The sequence below is a fragment of the Arachis duranensis genome, chromosome 6 (genome assembly GCF_000817695.3).
Source record: "Arachis duranensis cultivar V14167 chromosome 6, aradu.V14167.gnm2.J7QH, whole genome shotgun sequence".
NCBI lineage: Eukaryota > Viridiplantae > Streptophyta > Magnoliopsida > Fabales > Fabaceae > Arachis > Arachis duranensis.
Genome location: NC_029777.3, coordinates 56052636 through 56058764, shown reverse-complemented (window position 1 = coordinate 56058764; position 6129 = coordinate 56052636). Strand labels below are relative to the sequence as shown.

Below are 6129 nucleotides of genomic sequence, written 5' to 3'. Positions count from 1 at the left end.
TTCTAACCTCCCTACACTCGAAATGGATTTTCTGGAGCTACAAATTCATTTTAAGTGCAGGGAGGCCAGAATCCAACAGCATCAGCAGTCCTTTGTCAGCCTCTTATCAGATTTTTGCTCATGTCCGTCAATTTCAGCCAGAAAATAGCTGAAATCATAGAAAAACACACAAACTCATAGTAAAGTCTAGAAATGTGAATTTAGAATAAAAACTAATGAAAACATCCCTAAAAGTAGCTAGATCCTACTAAAAACAACCAAAAACAATGCCAAAAAGCGTATAAATTATCCGCTCATCACAACACCAAACGTAAATTGTTGCTTGTCCCCAAGGAACTGAAAATAAAATAGGATAAAAAGAAGAAAATATACATCCCAAAATATCAATGAATATTAGTTCTAATTAGATGAGCGGGACTTGTAGCTTTTTGCTTCTGAATAGTTTTGGCATCTCACTTTATCCTTTGAAATTCAGAATGATTGGCTTCTATAGGAACTCAGAGTTCAGATAGTGTTAATTGATTCTTCTAGTTAAGTATGTTGATTCTTGAACACAACTACTTTTATGAGTCTTGGCCGTGGCCCTAAGTACTTTGTTTTCCAGTATTACCACCAGATACATAAGTGCCACAGACACATGACTGGGTGAACCTTGTCAGATTGTGACTCAGCTTTGCTAAAGTCCCTAGTTAGAGATGTCCAGAGCTCTTAAGCACACTCTTTTTTCTTTGGATCACGACTTTAACCATTCAGTCTCAAGCTTTTCACTTGGACCTGCATGCCACAAGCACATGGTTAGGGATAGCTTGATTTAGCCGCTTAGGCCTGGATTTTATTTCCTTAGGCCCTCCTATCCATTGATGCTCAAAGCCTTGGATCATTTTTACCCTTGCCTTTTGGTTTTAAGGGCTATTGCCTTTTTCTGCTTGCTTTCTCTTTTTTTTTTCTTTTATATATTTTTTGCCATTTTTTTGCAAGCTTCTTTTTCACTACTTTTTCTTTCTTCAATAATCAATTTCATGATTTTTCAGATTATCAATAACATTTCTCTTTTTCATCATTCTTTCAAGAGCCAACATATTTAACATTCATAAACAATAAGATAAAAAATTTTCACCGTTTAAGCATTCATTCAGAAAATAAAAAGTATTGTCACCACATCAATATAATTAAACTAATATCAAGGATGAATTCGAAATTCATGTACTTCTTGTTCTTTTGTATTAAAAACATTTTTCATTTAAGAAAGGTGAAGGATTCATGGAATTATTCATAGCCTTAAGACATAGTTACTAAATACTAATGATCATGTAGGAAAGACACAAACATAGACAAACATATGAAACAGAGAGATAAGAACAAGGAAGTTAAGGAATGAGTCCTCCTTAGTGATGGTGGCACCTTCTCCTTGAAGGACCAATGATGTCCTTGAGCTCCTCTATGTCTCTTCCTTGCCTTTGTTGCTCCTCCCTCATAGCTCTTTGATCTTCTCTAATCTCATGGAGAATGATGGAGTGCTCTTGGTGCTCCACCCTTAATTGGTCCATGTTATAACTCAAGTCTTTTAGAGAAGTGTTGAGTTGTTCCCAATAGTTGTTTGGAGGAAAATGCATCCCTTGAGGCATCTCAGGGATTTCTTGATGATGAGCTTCCTCATGCGTCTCTTGAGATCCATGAGTAGGCTCTCTTGTTTGCTCCATCCTCTTCTTAGTGATAGGCTTGTCCTCTTCAATGAGGATGTCTCCTTCTATGATAACTCCAGCTGAGTAGCATAGATGGCAAATGAGATGAGGAAAAGCTAGCCTTGCCAAGGTGGAGGGCTTTTCGGCTACTTTGTAGAATTCAAGAGAGATAACTTCATGAACTTCTACTTCCTCTCCAATCATGATGCTATGGATCATGATGGCCCGATCCACAGTAACTTCAGATCGGTTGCTAGTGGGGATGATGGAACGTTGGATGAACTCCGACCATCCTCTGGCCACAGGCTTAAGGTCCAGTCTACTCAATTGAACCGGCTTGCCTTTTGAGTCTCTTTTCCATTGAGCTCCTTCCACACATATGTCCATGAGGACTTGATCCAACCTTTGATCAAAGTTGACCCTTCTAGTGTAGGGGTCTGTGTTTTCTTGCATTATAGGCAAGTTGAATGCCAACCTTATATTTTTCAGACTGAAATCTAAGCATTTTCCCCGAATCATTGTAAGATAATTCTTAGGATTCGGGTTCATACTTTGATCATGGTTCCTAGTGATCCATGCATTGGCATAGAACTCTTAAACCATTAAGATTCTGACTTGTTGAATGGGGTTGGTCAGAACTTCCCAACACTCTTCTTTGGATCTCATGTCGGATATCCGGATACTCATTTTTCTTGAGCATGAAAGGGACCTCAGGGATCACCTTCTTCTTGGCCACAACTTCATAAAAGTTGTCTTGATAGACCTTTGAGATGAATCTCTCCATCTCCATGACTCGGAGGTGGAAGCTTTTTTCTTTCCTTTCCTCTTTTTAAAGGTTTCTCCAGCCTTAGGTGCCATAAGTGGTTATGGAAAAATAAAAAAGCTATGCTTTTACCATACCAAACTTAGAATATTGCTTGCCCTCGAGCAAAAAAAGAAAGAATAGAAGAAGAAGAAGAGAATATAGAGGAGAGGGAGAGAGATGTGTATTCGGCCAAGGGGGAGAAGAGAGAGTTGTGTTGTGTGAGAATGAAGAAGGAGGGAGGGGTTTATATAGTGGAGGGAGAGGGGTTTGGTTCGACCATTTAGAGTGGGAAAGAGATTTTAAATTTGAAGGTAGGTGGGGTTTATGGGGAAGAGAGGATGGATGTGATTGGTGAATAGGTGATGGGGAAGAGAGATTGAGGTGATTGGTGAAGGGTGTTTGGGGAAGAGTGTTATTGGGTTGTGTGAAAGAACAGAGAAGGTGAGTTGAGGTAGGTGGGGATCCTGTAGGGTCCACAGATCCTGAGGTGATCCTGTGGGGTCCACAGATCCTGAGGTGTCAAGGATTTATCATCCCTACACCAATTAGGCGTGTAAAATGCCCTCTGCATGCAATCTTGGCATTTAACACCAGATTGATGCTTGTTTCTGGCATTAAACGCCACTTCCATGCTTGTTTTGGGCGTTCAATGCCAATCTGCAGCATGTTTCTGGCGTTGAACGCCACTTCCATTCTTGTTCCAGGCGTTAAACGCCAGCTTCATGTTATGTTCTAGCGTTTAACGCCAACTTTCCTCATGGTGCAATTCTGGCGTTTAAACGCCAGACTGGTGCTTATTTCTGGTGTTCAATGCCAGATTCATGCTCTGTTCTGGCATTGAACGCCAGCCAGATGCTCGTTACTGGCGTTTAAACACTAGTAAGCTCTTCCTCCAGGGTATGCTGTTTCCTTTGCTATTTTTGATTCTATTTTTAATTTTAGTATTTGTTTTGTGACTCCACATGATCATGAACCTAATAAAACATAAAAGAACAATAAAAATATAGATAAATAAAAATTTGGTTGCCTCCCAATAAGCGCTTCTTTAATGTCAATAGCTTGGCAGTGAGCTCTCATGGAGCTTCACAGATTTTCAGAGCATTGTTGGGACCTCCAAACAGTGGGGGTTCAACACCAAACTTAGAGTTTGCTTGTGGCCTCCCAACACCAAACTTAGAGTTTGATTGTGGGGGCTTTGTTTGACTCTGTATTGAGAGAAGCTTATCGTGCCTCTTTTCTATATTTACAGAAGGATAGCCTTGGGCCTTGAACATAAGGTAGTCCCCATTCAATTGAAGGACTAATTTTCCTCTGTTAACATCAATCACAGCTCCTGATGTGGCTAGGAAGGGTCTTCCAAGGATGATACATTCATCCTTCTCCCTCCTAGTGTCTAAGATTATGAAATCAGCAGGGATGTAAAGGCCTTTAACCTTCACTAACACGTCTTCTACCATTCCATAAGCTTGTCTTATTGACTTGTTTGCCATCTCTAATGAGAATGTAGCAGCCTGTACCTCAAAGATTTCCAGTTTCTCCATTAGAGAGAGTGGCATAAGATTTATACCTGACCCCAGGTCAAACAGAGCCTTCTCAAAAGTCATGGTGCTCATGGTACAGGGCATTAAGAATTTACCAGGATCTTGTTTCTTTTGAGGTAAAGTTTGCTGAACCCATGTATCGAGTTCACTAATGAGCAAGGGAGGTGCATCTTCCCAAGTCTCATTACCAAACAACTTGGCATTCAGCTTTATGATAGCTACTAGATATTGAGCAACTTGCTATCTAGTTATATCTTCATCCTCTTCAGAGGAAGAAGAGTTTTCAGAGCTCAAGAATGGAAGAAGGAGGTTTAATGGAATCTCTATGGTCTCTATGTGAACCTCATATTCCTCTAGGTCCTCAATACGGAACTCCTTCTTGTCTGGGAGACGTCCCATGAGGTCTTCCTCATTGGGATTCACATCCTCCCCTTCCTCTCTAGGTTCGGCCATTTTGATTATGTCAGTGGCCTTGCACTCTCTTTTTGGATTCTCTTCAGTATTGCTTGGAAGAGTACTAGGAGGAGTTTCAGTGATTTTCTTACTTAGCTGGCCCACTTGTGCCTCCAAAATTCTAATGGAGGACTTGGTTTCACTCATGAAACTTAAAATGGTCTTAGATAGATGAGAGACTATATTTGCTAAGCTAGAGGAGCTCTGCTCAGAATTCTGTCTGTTGCTGAGAAGATGATGGAAAAGGCTTGCTATTGCTAAGCCTGTTTCTTCCACCATTATTAAAGCCTTGTTAGGGCTTTTGTTGATCCTTCCATGAGAAGTTTTGATGATTTATCCATGAAGAATTATTGGTGTTCCTGTAAGGTTCACCCATGTAATTTACCTCTGCCATTGCAGGGTTCTTAGGATCAAAAGCTTCTTCTTCAGAAGATGCCTCTTTAGTACTGTTGGATGCATTTTGCCATCCATTCAGACTTTGAGAAATCATGTTGACTTGCTGAGTCAACATTTTGTTCTGATCCAATATGGCATTTAGAGCATCAATTATAAGAACTCCCTTCCTCTGAGGCGTCCCATTACTCATAGGATTTCTCTCAGAGGTGTACATGAATTGGTTATTTGCAACCATGTCAATAAGTTTTTGAGCTTCTACAGGCGTTTTCTTCAAGTGAATGGATCCACCTGCATAATGGTCCAGTGACATCTTAGAGAACTCAGATAGACCATAATAGAATATATCCAAAATGGTCCATTTTGAAAGCATGTCAGAAGGACACCTTTTGGTCATCTGCTTGTATCTTTCCCAAGCTTCATAGAGGGATTCACCATCTTTTTGTTTGAAGGTCTGAACATCCACTCTAAACTTGCTCAGCTTTTGAGGAGGAAAGAACTTAGCCAAGAAGGCCGTGACCAACTTATCCCAAGAGTCCAGGCTATCTTTAAGTTGTGAGTCCAACCATGTTCTAGCTTTGTCTCTTACAGCAAAAGGGAAAAGCATGAGCCTGTAGACTTCAGGATCTACTCCATTAGTCTTAACAGTCTCACAGATCTGCAAGAACTCAGTTAAAAACTGATAGGGATCTTCTAATGGAAGTCCATGAAACTTGCAGTTCTGTTGCATTAGAGCAACTAGTTGAGGTTTCAGCTCAAAATTGTTTGCTCCAATGGCACGGATTGAGATGCTTCTTCCATCAAATTTGGAAGTAGGTGTAGTATAATCACCAAGCATCCTCCTTGCGCTTCCACCATTGTTTTTGGGTTCGGCCATGTCTCTATCTTTTTCGAGATTCTCTGCAAGGTTTTCTCTGAATTGTTGTGCTTTAGCTTCTCTTAGCTTCTTCTTTAGAGTCCTTTCAGGTTCCAGATCTGCTTCAACAAGAAAGTTCTTGTCCCTGCTCCAGCTCATATGAAAAAGAAGAGAACAGAGAAAGAAGAGGAATCCTCTATGTCACAGTATAGAGATTCCTTTATATGAGTAGAAGAATAAGAGAATAAAAGGATAAAAAGGTAAGAATCCAAACACAGGGGGGAAGAGAAACACAAGAGTGAAGATAGGTTCAGATTCTTGAGATGAAGAAAAGTGTTAGTAAATAAATAAATAAATAAAAGAAGATGAGAGGGAGAGAATTCAAAAATTAATTTTAAA

General features: G+C 40.0%; 1 non-coding gene across 1 annotated transcript; it reads left to right on the top strand.

The window, feature by feature from the left end:
* Positions 1 to 5245: 5245 nt before the first annotated feature.
* On the top strand, positions 5246 to 5349 carry LOC127740389 (small nucleolar RNA R71). The gene has a single exon (XR_008001066.1). It is a non-coding gene; the product is annotated as a small nucleolar RNA R71 (small nucleolar RNA).
* The last annotated feature ends 780 nt before the right edge of the window (positions 5350 to 6129 follow it).